Source organism: Ursus maritimus, unplaced genomic scaffold (assembly GCF_017311325.1).
Source record: "Ursus maritimus isolate PB19 unplaced genomic scaffold, ASM1731132v1 scaffold_20, whole genome shotgun sequence".
Classification (NCBI taxonomy): domain Eukaryota; kingdom Metazoa; phylum Chordata; class Mammalia; order Carnivora; family Ursidae; genus Ursus; species Ursus maritimus.
This window is the reverse complement of record NW_024424453.1, coordinates 33,764,383-33,779,116: the sequence shown is the minus strand read 5'-3', so window position 1 is coordinate 33,779,116 and position 14,734 is coordinate 33,764,383. Positions and strand designations below refer to the sequence as shown.

The 14,734-nt window shown below is 35.5% G+C and overlaps 1 protein-coding gene across 3 annotated transcripts in view; it reads left to right on the top strand.

Annotated features, from left to right (window-relative positions):
- Positions 1 to 14,734, top strand: part of TBC1D5 (TBC1 domain family member 5) — a 571,386-nt gene that overhangs the window by 134,374 nt on the left and 422,278 nt on the right. Inside the window, exon 3 of one of the 3 annotated variants that reach the window (XM_040636853.1) lies at positions 11,330 to 11,430. The exons of 1 other annotated variant lie outside the window; for it this stretch is intronic. The gene's annotated coding sequence lies outside the window, so the exon portion shown is untranslated. Of the gene's footprint in view, positions 1 to 11,224; positions 11,431 to 14,734 lie in introns of all 3 variants that reach the window. One more of the 3 variants, XM_040636852.1, reaches the window with a different exon arrangement.

The following is a 14,734-nucleotide window of genomic DNA, read 5'->3' as shown; positions in this document are numbered from 1 at the left end:
AGTTGTTCTGTGGGTCCCAGAAATGCAGTCCCCCCTGGCCACCAGAGCCTGGTGCTCCAGAGGTATTCCCTGTGGGGGCTTTGTGTACCCTCCTGTTGTGGCAGGGCTGCAACTGCTACAGGCACACTGCTAGGCAGAGTTATTGTCCTGTCAGCTGCAAGGTCTGGCTGAAGTGCTGTGTTGTATGGAACTCTTAGTGGGGAATTCCCCCTGGCATTAATAATCTTCAGGGAGGATTCCAAAATGGCACTCTCCAGTACTGGATCAACATAACTGAAGAACTAGCAAAAATGTCTGGTGTGAGGCCCAACTGCCTCCTGCCTTTCCGGTACTTGTTCCAAGATTGGTAAGTAGATCTCCTGTACCTATGTTTTGTGGACTTTTTTTTTGATCTGGTGTTTTTTCACTGGTTTCTGGGTTGAGTGAGTCTGTGTGTGAGCCTTTTAAAAGTGGGTTTTCCTTTCCCTATGGTTCTGTAGTTTTCCTGATGTACTTCCTGTTGGTTTTCAAAGCCAGGCATTTTGAAGTCTTGTCTCTCCTGAGCAGAATATTAGGGTTGGGGTGCATGATGTGGAGCTTGAATCTTTCCCTCCTCAAGGAAAATTTCCATACCTCTGAGATTCCGCCTGTCCATGAAGCATCACACCTGGGGTGTGGTTTATTACTTAGCGAGATTTTATCTTTGCCTCTTCTACCCATCTTGGTGTTCTTCCTTATTCCGGAGGCTCTTTTCATCCAGTATCTAGGCCCCCTTTAGAGGGAATTATTTCAAATAGAGTTGTAAATTGTTGTGTCCATGAAAGGAGGTGATTTCAGGACCTTACTACACACTAGCCTGAACCATGACCTTGATATTGTTAACTGCATGAAGTGGGGAAGGCCAGTCCATTAGGAAATGCAGCTCTGCTGCTTTGCGGATTTTTTGCTCTGATGAGACCATTTTATTTGAGGAAATATTAGTCTGGAAGAAAACTGTATCAATCTCAAGATGGCTGTTCCGGGTGTGTGGAAATCTGAGACTAAGTTGAACTGAAAATATGGCTCTTAGGAAATTAATAAACTTATGTTAAGTCATTTTTAGGCACCAAATCTTGGTTAAATACAGCTCAAAACAAAGTAAGCTACTGAGGGTCAAATTAGAGTAATTCTAGTAAAAAAAAAATACACTACAATATTTTTTGTACGTAGTGTTTTTTTAGTTGTCATACTTGAGAAAATTATTTACCAATCTAGTTCCTAAAAGTAACTTATACATAACATAGTATATACGTGGTCGAATCTTATTACCAGGTGAGCTCTGTTTTTTGGTCAACATTATTCCTTTGCTTTAAGAGCTGGAAGAAGTGACTTAATTTGAAAATTCCTGTCTCATTTTAAACATGTTCTGGCTGAGAAAGGAGACTCTTTCTTTTAGGACATCCTCCTCCCACCTTCACTCCCACCCCAGTATCATGGGCTGAGAAATTAATATCATCAGGCATTGCTCAGAAAGGTAGTTATAAGTTTGAAGGAAATTTTACGTAATGATAGTCTTTAGATAAGGTCATTTCTGAATATTTTCTATGAAAGATGGTATTCAGTGAATATGCCATCATATTTTAAAAACAGCAACAATTTTAGATTAGGTAACCTAGTCTTTAGGGGCTTTTTTTCCTTCCACACACACTGCTGTAGAAGGTGGCCTGGTGCTCAAGTCCCTTATACAAGGAACAGGCTAGTAGAGAGGGCTGGGAAGGATGTCCTTCTTAATAGGGTTCCAGCTCTTCTGACGGCTTCAACGAGCCTTTTTGAAATCTGTTCTTGTAGAAGCGTGGTAGTTAATCATGCATTTACTGGCACATCTCCTTTCTTTTAGCTTGAATGAGAGAAGTTACAATAAAGATAAACACAAAAGACTTTGAGCATCATTTCTTATAAGATTATCTTTGGGGAATTTTTGTTTTCAATGTTGTAAGATTTGGGTGCCTTATTTGGGTTTTTGCCCTTGGAGAGTAATAGCCAAGAGCTTCAGAGTGCTTGTCGAATTTGCTGCATACAAAATAGAAAACAGTAATTTTTTGAAATAGCTTTGTAACCCATCTGGGTTATAAAACTAAAAGTTTTGGTACATATATTTATCATATTTATGATTTTCCTCTTTTCATTTCTCCAACTTATGATCTCTTAACCTCATAGAACATTTTTCTTATGGGATTTTGAATATTCTTAGTTTTATACATTTTATTGCAATATCAGACCACAGTAATAATTTTGCTTGGAATCTTTAAATATTTTTAAAATGGTTTGAAGAATACATTTAAAAAGTTATTCTGATTAGCAAAACTAAATGGCATTAGTAATGTAAATTAATTTACTGCTGTTTTATTAAGTTAGGAGACTGAAATCACTAATACATATGGGATCTTCTTGTATTTATATTGTTGGGGTATTAGTTTCAAACCTACTAAACAAGTAACCTAATGCAAACTTTAAAATGCAGCTGGATTATTTGTAACTCTTAGTACCTCAAAGTGAGATATTAGGTGAATCATAGAGACCACAATTTGGCAGCTTTTAGAAGAGAATACTCAATTGGAGATACTTCAGGGCTTCTAGCAGTGTTGTTTAGAACCAAGGAAACAAAACAAAACAAAACCAAAAGTCTCAAGTAGTTATGGAATTAGTTGTGAGTTTAGAAACTTCACTTTAGTAAGCAAAGTAAATTCAAATTACTCTTATAAAAGTTAGCAAAAATTAAATTGAGATCCTTTATTCATTTTTTCTTTTATCCTCAACATACTTTTTTGGAGTACAGGGTATTGAGGTAGCCATATATATGAAGTCATATAGTATGTGCTTTTTCTCTTTTTTTCTTACCCCTTCTCCTCCAACCTTTTTTAGTCCTCTCATAGCACAAGTAATCTGCCTAACTCTTAAGTTAGAAACCTTGAAAATTTACTAAATTTATTTCTCTTCTTTCATTTCTATGTTTAGGTTCCACCATTTTTTCTCATATTCTTTTGTATCTCAGTTCTCCCTTTCTAAAGCTACTATGCTAGTTTCTCTGTAAGTACTCTGTACCATCACTGGAATTATCTTTCTGTAATACTCACTGTGTGCCTGATAATTGATTCGGCCATTTTTCTATGCTGCTAATGATCAGCAACATTAACCAGCTTAGATTTCCTTTATTTCTTTTTGGGGAGGCGCTAATAAGCCCTGAGATCAATAAAGGAACAGTAGTTTGGTAGTAAAGTAAGTGACGGGAAAGTCATGAGCCACAAAGCAGAAAAAAATGCATCTTCAATAATTGAGTCCTTTGTAGAGCTAACTTATTATCTCTTCTCTTTCTGGTTATAATTAGTTTTGTCCACTTCTGTTTTCTGAGAACTAAAGCTTCCTCAGAATTCCAGAATAACTTGAGACAGTGACTACTTTCATAGACTTCCGTCCAGTGCAATCAAATGTGGTTTGAGTTTTTCTTTTTGCATGGTTTGAACAAGATAAATTACAGTGTTTATTGGATAAAAGGTGACAGTCAGGTAATGTTATAAAAGGCAACAGATTAAAAAAAGAACTCTGAAACAAATGGAATAACATAAGGAGGAGTAGTTAATGAGATGTAGAATAATTTAATTAGTCTGGAACTGAGAATTTAGAGTACAAAATAAAATTATGGACAATGCTTAAACCTTCAGCCTATTTAATCTAAAATAATTTCTTCAAAAATCTTATTTTCATTTTAGTTACAGCAACATCCTTAAAAGAAGGGAATACTTTAATTACAAATACACTTATTTCCTTATTGTACTATGGAGAATGTGTACTTTGAAAAGGCCCATGCCTTATCTGCCACAGGAAATGGACAAAGACTAAAGCTTAAGGGAATTTTTCATTTCAGGGAGTCAGGTTGAATCTGCAGCCGCCTTAGGGAAACCGCACTTCCTGGAATTTTCTAACTTTTCTCAGGACATTTAGACTGATCTTCAAGATTGGAATGAACCTCAGGTGTCCAAAGCAACTCTCACAATTTACCCTGACTTCTTTTGGTTCATTTAAGTAGAGTGATTGAGACTGGTCTTTTTCTTATTCTTAAGCTAATATGAACTTGGTATTTAGAGCTTGATTCTAAATTGATCTAAATGGAACCAAGATATAGGGAAGAGAGGTTTAGTTATCTTGTTGGCACTGAGAGAAATAGTAGAAGATATAATCTTTAAATCACAAAAATGTACCTTCTTGTGTTGTATATACATTGGTTTCTGTTTTGCCTGGAGCTTCTGGTAGTATAGGATCTAACTTGGTACTGACTGTCGTTAGTGAAAGTGAGCATGACTGTTTGAGAGAAAATAATGTTATATACAATTTTGAGATGAAGGGTCATTTAGGAAGTGAAGATATGGTTTATTATTAGGACAACATGGAAGCATTTCATTTAACATAAAAGCCAGAAAGACAGATTTATATTGTGTTAGTGTATTTGGGATTGTTGGCTGCATAAAGGTTTATAAAATTAAGGAAGTTCATGAACAAACTGAGTAATGGTCAGGTAAATTACATTTAACATTTCCTTTAAATTAATGTAGCACTTATAATGGTTAAGACCATTTTTGGGGGGGGGGGCGCCTGGGTAGCGCAGTCGTTAAAGCGTCTGCCTTCGGCTCAGGGCGTGATCCCGGCACCGGGATCGAGTCCCACATCGGGCTCCTCTGCTGGGAGCCTGCTTCTTCCTCTCCCACTCCCCCTGCTGTGTTCCCTCTCTCACTGGCTGGCTCCCTTTCACAAAAAAAAAAAAAATCTTAAAAAAAAAAAAAAGACCATTTTTGGGGCGCCTGGGTAGCGCAGTCCTTAAGCATCTGCCTTCGGCTCAGGGCGTGATCCCGGCACCGGGATCGAGTCCCACATCGGGCTCCTCTGCTGGGAGCCTGCTTCTTCCTCTCCCACTCCCCCTGCTGTGTTCCCTCTCTCACTGGCTGTCTCTCTGTCACATAAATAAATAAAATCTTTAAAAAAAAAAAAAGACCATTTTTGGGGCGCCTGGGTAGCGCAGTCCTTAAGCATCTGCCTTCGGCTCAGGGCGTGATCCTGGCGTTCAGGGATCGAGTCCCACATCGGGCTCCTCTGCTGGGAGCCTGCTTCTTCCTTTCCCACTCCCCTGCTGTGTTCCCTCTCTCGCTGGCTGTCTCTCTGTCACATAAATAAATAAAATCTTAAAAAAAAAAAAAAAAACATTTTGGACTCTGGGTTCAGATCACATGGGTTCAAATCCCAGCTTTATCGTTCGTTAGTGGTGAGATCTTGGGCAAGTTAGTGTGCTTAGGCTCCTCTTAGCTGTTCGTTTCTTTTTGTTTTGTTTTGTTTTGGTGGGGGGTGGTTGGTTAAGGTGAAGGAAAGGCATTAAATGAGATATACCATGTAAATATCAGCATCACATTATACTACTGATGTAATTGTTATGAAGTTCTTTTTCAAGCAACTTTTATTATCTTTAGGTTTCTATCCCCTGTCATGGGCCTAATATAAGTCACAGGATCGAAACCAAAACCTCGGTGGGCATTTTCTTTGATTCATAAAAATACAAGGAAATACTATGTAATAAACTTTAAATTTTAACTGCCCTTATTTAGCTTCACAGACAAGCCTTGAAAGAACAATATCTATCTTGAAATTTCAAAATTAAAAAAATAAAATTCAGTTAACCTTGGATGAAAGTTTGGAGTTTTGGAATTCGTTAGAATCATTAAGTCACTAGAATTTTGTTAAGGCAGTCCTGAGTGAGTACACTAGTAGATTAGGTTGATGGGAGCTGCCGGGTCAGTAACTGGAATGTACACTTTCATAGTGACAGTGCGGTTCATGTAGAACGAAAGATAGACATTCACTTTTTAAGTGATCTGAAGTGTCTGGAAGTATAGTAGACATTTTCTTTCCTGAATGCTGCTTTGGTACTAGTGTATGTTAGCATCTATTAGTGTCATGAGACAGGGTTATATGTAATCTCTTAATCCATTTTTTGAATAACTGTTACTGTATTAGACCCTCTTACATATTTGTAAGATTCTTTAATCAACAATATGGTTTTTTTGACCAAAGGTTAACTTTTGTGAATAAATTTTCTTTATGAACCATTCATCTCCCTTAAACATTCCTATGTCTTTTGACGTATGTATCTCTTGATGACTTCATTTTAATCATAAGATTAAAATCTATATTAAGGAAAATCAGTTTTGATGGAGGTATTTTATATATAGTTAAAACAGCTTTTGTTTAATCATCCCTCTTTCCATTGGAAAGGACCTTTCTAGTAGTTGTTAAAAATATCTGAAATGTTTATAGTAAATTGGAACAATTTATTTTATTTCATTTTTTTTTTAACTTTTGGGGGGGGTGAGAGGCAGAGGGAGAGGGAGAGAGAGAGACTCTTAAGCGGGCTCAGTGACCAGTGCTGAGCCTGACGTGGGGCCCAATCTCACAACCCTGAGATCATGACCTGAGCTGAAATCAAGAGTCAGATGTTTAACCGACTGAGCCACCCAGGTGCCCCAAGTTGGGTACAATTTAATGGGACAAAATGAAGTAATGTATATGCTCAACCAATAATTTAAAAAGTATGTGCCTGAAGAATGGAACGTGGTTGTTGTAGGTAGATATCTTTTAGAAAGCTTGAAGGGTAATTTATTCCACCTCTGCATCAAAATCCTTGAGAGGATCTGCTTGGGAATCTCCATTTTAAGAAGCTTCTCAGGTGATTTTTATGCACTGTAAAGTTTTAGAACTACTGCTGAACTCTCCACCTATAGCTTTTAGGATATTGGCTTTTGGCTCTTTTGATGGAAACTACTCTTCTCCATTAGAGGAAGAACAGGGGTAAACCGAGGTACTGTTCCTGATGACCTGCCATGCCCTATATGGTGAAATTTTCAAAGCCTCGAGTGTCAGCCTTAGTTTCCGCTCTAAGTCCTCTCTCAACCGGAAATCCTGTGCTGAAAGAACAAGTCATATTCATGGTGATGCACAACCCAGTGGGCTGTGACAGAGGCTTTATATGTTTCCTAAAATGTCAATGTTTCCTAGCAATATAGGAATTGTAAGGTGAGGAGATGTAAGAGAGCTTAAGTGGTCTTCTGGGGCCAGGATTGAAACCAGACTCTTGACACTATACCTGCTACCCTCCTTTTTAGTGGAAAGAAGATGCTGTGGTTTCAGGTATGCTTGGGTTAGAAATGTGCCTCTATCACTTATTGGCTTTACTAGCAACTCTGATACTTCCCTAAACTTCAGTGTCCCTATCTGAAAAGTAGGCTCAATAATTGTTAAATTCTAGGGTTATTGTGAGGATAAATGACCTGATGCACATTTTTAGAGAGCTTCAGCATATTTTTAATAATTTTGATTCCCAGTAGGCATTACAATAAATGGCTATTTAGCAACTTAAGGCAAATATGCCTTACGGAGTTAACCAGTCACAGGCTAAATGAGTTTGTCACGTTATGAAGTATATGTCTTTCTTTTCCAATGTGGTATGATAGCTAGAAATGAGGAGGATACAGCATGTGTGTGGGATTTTTTTTTTGGGGGGGGGGGAGGTGGGAAAGCAATGTAGGCATCTTTTTTTTCCCCTGTCCATATTCTAATAAATTCTAAATTTGACTCTAGCCCAGCTTTTCTTAAAGCTCCAGACTCTTATAGCTCTAGGTGCTTACATTGAACTCCCTAGAAGACATCTCCAATGACTAATCCCATATGTCCCATTGTAACTTGGGCTCTTTCTTCCAACAACTGATTTTCTTCCAGGTTTCCTTATAGCAGTGAATGGAATTGCTATCCAACTTCATCCTCCACAAAATCTAATCTTTCACCAAATTCTTCTGATTGTTTGCCTATAAATCTCTTTCTGACTTCTCGTCACCTTCTTTACCACCATCACTTTAGTCTAAGCTACTGTCATCTCACACCTAACTTCTCTATACCTTTCTTACTCCTCTCCATCATTCAGCCAAATTTGATAAATTTTCAATGTATAATTGATTGTCATACTGTATTTAAAACCCTATAGTAATTTTGCTTATTGACTTCTGCCCCATTTTGTTTCACATATATTCCCTCTCTAGCTCTGACTGGCCCCTCACTCCTCTTTCTTGACTCTGAATGTGCTTTTCCCTTGATGCTTTTGGACGTTAGTGCTTGCTGTGCCTAGACTGTAACATTTCTCATACTTTTCAGATCTCATCTTAAATAATCTTTCTTTAGGCCTTTGCTGACCTCTGAGCTAAGTCAAGTCTGTTACAAAAACTCATGGCTCACCCCTTCCCATATTTTTAGTAGCATTTATCTCTGTTTGCAGTTGCGTATTTGCATTGTTATTGGATACTCTCTGATTTCCCAAGTAAAATGTAAGTTCTGTGAGGGTTGAGAAAGTTCTATGAGGGTTCAGTGTTTACAAAGGCCTAGATCAGTCCTGACAACAGATGAGAAGTAATAAATGACTGACTGAAATATATAACTAGGCAGTTAAAATACAAAGTGTTTAATTCTAAAGTGAGGTAAGTACAGTTGGAGTCACAGTGTTGGCATATTGAACATTGTTTTTTGGGAATACTTTAGTATTGTAGCATTTGTTTGATCAGCTTCTAATTTTAGTTTTTCTATTAAAAATAAAGATAAAGTAGTATTTTGAATTAGTACAGATTAAGAGCTTCCAAAAGTTGATTGTACTTGAATGCACTCCAGAGTAAAAACTTTCCCCTTTCCTCACATCTGCACAGGATTTGACGTTTACAGTTCAAAAACATATAGCTGATTACATACTTCTTGATGCTTACCATATGGAATGTGTTCATGTATGTTAGTTGCCTGAGGCATAACAATTTAAAAATACTACCAAAACTTACAAAGACAAGAAATCATAGATTTTATAGCAGGTTTCTCAGCTTTTATAAAAATTAAAAAGAAATCAAGAAGATTAATATAATGTTGGAATTAAGCTTCTATTTGCTTTTTGGTGTTTGGACCTTAAATTACTGTATGACTGTTGCTGGCAGATTGAATGGTTATTATGAAAACTCTTAAGACTTTAGTAATTTTTTTTGAAAGTTGGTTTAGTACTGTTATTTACATTTTAAAATTAGTACTTTCAATAAGATTTTAGTTTCCATCTCTGCTGACTTCTCCCTAGGAGTGCACAACTTCAAAAATAAAGAGGCACAGTCAGCAGAAAAAAGAGGTGGTCTGAGCATTTATGCGTTAAATATGCATGTTAATTAGGAAAAAAATTAGAAAAATATGAAAACAGATGTTACATAAATTATTGCAGTCCCAGGGCAGCAGTAACTTATATACTGACAATAATTTTTACATGTGTATATCTTTCTAGATTTCTCAATATTTATGCAATTCCATAGAGAATAACTAGAAAAAGAACTGGTATATCCTTTCAGTGAGACTATGGTAAACATTTTTTCTGCCTATAGATTGCTGAAGAAGTCTAGTTTCATACAGTCTTACTGTACGGATAAACCCTCTGTGTTATCCAATTCTGCCTTATAGTCTTTTTTTTTTTCCTTTTTGGTTTCTCTGATGGTTATGCCAATGAGATATTTTATTGGATATATTCTGTTGGAGCAAGAAAGTAAATTACGACCCAGGCAGTGTAAGAAATGTAACATTGACCTGAGTGTGAAGTATGTATTTAGAAACAAAATAAATTATAACTCCTCAGGATACTGATTATATGGTCAGTTTTTATTTGGTTACTGTTCCACATCATGAAGAAGTAGCCATCATTCTCTGGATGGTATTGACACAGTGGTATGACAATATATATTAACTGTTACATAAACACACATTTGTCAAATACACATATCTTGGAATAGTTGAAAGATATTTGAATGTCTTTCATTCTAAAGAGCCATCCATAAAGTAAAAATGGTCTGTATTTTTACAAGGGAAAGATAAAAAATAGAGACTTGCTTTATTTTAGTGGTGTGATAATTTTTAGCTCAACCATATAGAAGAAGCATGTGACTATATTACTGTCCAAGGAGGTGTTGACCGTATTTAGTTATATTTCACATGTATATTATATAATTTAAAAATGAGTTGTTGGTAACTTTTCAGGTAAGATTGAAAGTTAAAATAAGGAAATGCTACATCAGAATGTAATCATTTTATCAAACAAACAAACAAAAAAAACCATGAATTGTATCCCATACAAGAGCAAAAAAGTTTGTTAATCCATCTAGAGATCAATGCCACATTTATTCCTATTCTTTAGAAATCATACCTTGTTACTTGGTTTTAATAGCATATGATGCTAAAATGTGTTTTAAGTAATTAATTTCTTTTGAATCTCACTGTGTTTCAGTTACATCTATTATCATAATTTTTTCCAGTTCTGTGTTACTGATTTATGTTTCACATTATATTACCTAATTACTTTTGTCCTTTTGTACATATGCTGAGCCACCAATAAGTTCAAACAGGTTATAAGGAGTAGACTAATATAGAATGAAGTCTAGATGAAAGTGATGGTAATGTTTAGTAATTTAAGAGATTATTAAGTATATTATTAAGTATATTAAGAGATTCTTTACTAAGATTAGATAGCTGTTTAAGAAATTCAGTTTTCATTCTTGCAGATTTCGTACAGGTTATATCTGTGTCAGATATGATTTTTGGAAGACTGTTACTAAAGGTGATATTTTTCTTTATGCAGAAAGGCAATGGAAATTAATTTTTAATTCATAAATAATATTTACTTGTTAAACTGATACATCAGTATTCTAATTTTACATTTTATTAATGCTATGGAATCCTTTTCAATGCAATTTTTTCCACATTTGTTTTCAAATGTCAAATTTCCATTTTTTTATTTTATGTAATTTCAATACTTGGTATTATTTTAGTATGTATTAGAATGGTGCGTTCATTATTTGAGCACTTTTATGTCATTTCAGTGAAATGAAGTTTAACATGTGATTTGTTTTATATTGAGGTGTTTTGATTTACAAAATTTTTATATTATAATGCCATTTATTGTAGGTATAATGAAATGATTTCCTTTCTTCCAGAAGTTAAAATAGGTGATGGAAAAAGTGATTAGTGAGTAGGCTAACAATTATCCTCTAAAAGCCTGAAATAATATGTCATGAATTTTTTCTGCTTCCATTTTTCATTGTTTGCTTTGGTTTAGGGTTTCTTCTGGGATAGGAATGTTTGAAGCTATTTTATTTATTTATTTTTCTAGGTATTTGCTTTTTTGCCAGCAGCTCAGTTGAGGGAAAAATCAGCTGATCTCTATTTCTTTATTCTTCTTTGCTTCCTATTTGCCAATCAACACTTGTATTTGGAGAACTGTTTTGTACTGAGTCTGAAGTCATCTTTGGCCTGTAACAAGAGCATGCATTTTCAAGTGTCAGTTAGATTTGCGGATTAATAAAGGTCTCCTGAAAGGTAAGTGTGTATTTACTAAAAATGTACATTCAAAAATTGAATACCATCACTACCTGTCTTAGTCTGTTTGGGCTGCTCTAACAGAAATACCATAGACTTGATGACTTATAAACAACAGAAATTTATTTCTCACAGTTCTGGTGACTGGGAAGTCCAAGATAAAGGTGCCAGTGCTTGGTTCATACACCACCATCTTTATGTGTCTTCATGTGGTAGATGTAATGAAAAAGGTCTCTGAGGTCTCCTCTTACAAGGACACCAATCCCATTCACGAGGGCTCCACCCTTATGACCTGATCACCTCCTAAAGGCCTTACTTGAATACTATTACATTGGGAATTAAGATTTCAGCATATGAGTTTTGGGGGGACAAAAACATTTATCTGTAACAATATCCTTATTATAGTAATGTGTTCTGTAGATTCATGTATAAAAAGTGTGTGTGTGTATGAGAGAGAGAGAGAGTGTTTATACATACAGCCATATTTAGATTGTAGGCTTCTTCAGGGAATGATGTTGTTCTCTAACAGTTACTTAGAGTTCCCTGATCAGTTTCTTTCCACTTCTTATATCTAGTTGCCAGTTTCCAATGTTTTCCTAATTGTTTTACTTCTCTTTTAACTGAGCCTTAAGGGGGGACATAAAAATGTTTTCTTGCTGGGAGACTTTTAGTACTTTCCCTATAGAATGCTTTTTGTATCTGTATCCATCTCTTTTCCTTTGCTCCCCCTCCCCCCCCATTCATTGAATTCATTAAACGAGTAGCAAAAGTAGAATTTATTGAATTTGGAGTTGAAGGTATCTCAGGAGGCATTCATATTTTTTTTTTAACCACAACCCATTGTAACAAATTTTACATTTGAGCCATTTTCCACAGATACAAATATACCAATGAAACTGAAACAAAAGTTGAAATAGTTTTAACCCTAACTAACCAGAATGTGTGCTGTGCTCTATTCTATTCTAATTTTTGTATATTTCATTTAATACATGCTCCTTCCTGTAACTGAATTTATTTCCTTATCTAATAATGGATTGCCTTTGCAGTTTTAAAAACCGTACTTTAGATTGCTTGTATGTTTGTTCATGACTGACTCAGGAAGTAAATGGAATCAGACAGTTTGTTTTTCATCTCAGTCAAGCTGCCATTTCTCTTGTCTTCTCCATGTCTTTCATCTCACTCTGTATTCACTACAAGCTATCAAATGATGTGGTCAAAGAGCTAAGTAACTGCTGGGAAACACCAGAGCACTTAACTTGGTTCTTCTGTAGTGAGAACACAGGTACAAATGGTCAAATCTCAAAATTTGAAAAGGGGATAAATCTTTGATAGAATCATCCCTTTATAGTAAAGTGTGTATTTCTTTATTCTCCTCTTGCTTGTTTTCTCTATGTAAAGTATATGTGCAGTATGATGTCTCAAGCCATTCCTGGTTTAAAACATTTTTAACTTTTTTTTAAGTCCTATATATCAGCTTAGAATGACTCAGATCCTTTCCCAAAGTGGTCTCTTCTAGTACTCATTCCCATTATATTTGACATTTTTATTCTTTCAAAAATTGCAAGGATTTTTTTCTGATTATAAAAGTTGTGGTAGAAGGTTGTCATATATAGAAAAGTAAAAGGTTGATAAAATTTATCCCTAATCAAATGCAGCGAAAGCAGTTCTAAAAGGAAAGTTCAAAATAGTGATAAATGCTTACAGTAAGAAAAAAGAAAGAGCTCAAATAAACAACCTAACTGTACACCTTACGGAACTAGAAAAAGAAGACCCTACTAAACACAAAATTAGAAGAAAGGAAACAACAAAGAACAAAAATAAATAGTGACTAGAGTGACAAGAGAAAAGACCAATGAAACTAAGAGCTATTTTTTATTTTATTTAAAGATTTGTTCAGAGAGAGTACACAAGTGCATATGAGTGAGGGGAGGGACAGAAGGAGAGAACCCCCAAACAGACTCCTTGCTGAGTGTGGAACCTGACACAGGGCTTGATCCCATTACTCAAGAGATCACCTGAGCCGAAACCAAGAGTTCAATGCCCAACCAGTTGAGCCACCCAGGACCCCAAGAACTGTTTTGTTTTTTGTTTTTTTTTCAAAGAAGAACAAACTAGACAAAACTTTAGCTAGATGTATAAAAACAGGAGGACTCAAGAAAAATGAAATTAGAAACTAAAGAAGAAATTTTACAGCTGACACCACAGAAATACAAAGATTGTTTAGGAGACAACAATGAACAATTATACATCAACAAATTAGACAACCCAGAAGACATTCCTGGAAACATACAACTTACCAACACTGAATCATGTGAAATAGAAAATTTGAACTGACCAATCACTAGTAAGGAGATTGAATGAATAATCGAAAACCTCCCAAGAAAGAGAAGTCCAGGACCAGATGGCTTAATAGGTGAATTCTACCAAACATTTAAAGTGGAATTCTGGCCAGTCCTTTTCATGCTCTTCCAAAAAATAGAAGACAAGGCAATACAGTTGACCCATAAACAACATGGGTTTGAACTGGTATGGACCCACTTATATGTGGATTTTTTTTTGATAAATATAGTACTGTACTATACATATGTCATATATTTTATCTTCCTTATGAGCGTCTTAATATTTTCTTTTCTCTTAGTTCATTGTAAAAATAATATAGTATCTAATACATATAAAATACAAAATATGTCTTAGTTGACTGTTTATTATTGGTAAGGCTTCCAGTCAATAGTAGGTTATTAGTAGTTAAGTGTTTGGGGACTACAAGTTATACATGGATTTTCAACTGAATGAGGTGCCAATGCCTCTAATCTCCACATTGTTTAAGAGTCAGCTGTATTTCCAAAGCCATTTTATGAGGCCGGCATTACCCTGACACCAAAACTGGATAAGGATGCTGCAAGAGAAGAAAATTACAGGCCAGCCTCCCTGATAAAGACAGATGCAAAAATCGTCCACAAACTGAACAGAAATGAATTCAACAGTATCTTAAAAGGGTCATATGCCATGATCAAGTGGGATTTGTTCCAGGGAATCAAAGATGGTTCAACATCCACAAGTCAGTCAACGTAATATACCACTTAATAAAATGAAGGATAAAAATCACATGATAATCTCAATAGATGCAGAAAAAGCATTTGACAAAGTCCAACATTGATTTATGATAAAAACTGCCAGCAAAATGGGTATAGAAGGAATACACCTCAACATGATAAAGGTAATATATGAGAGGTCCACAGCTTACATCATGCTGAATGGTGAAAAGCTTAAAGCCTATCTTCTAAGATAAGTAATAAGACAGGAA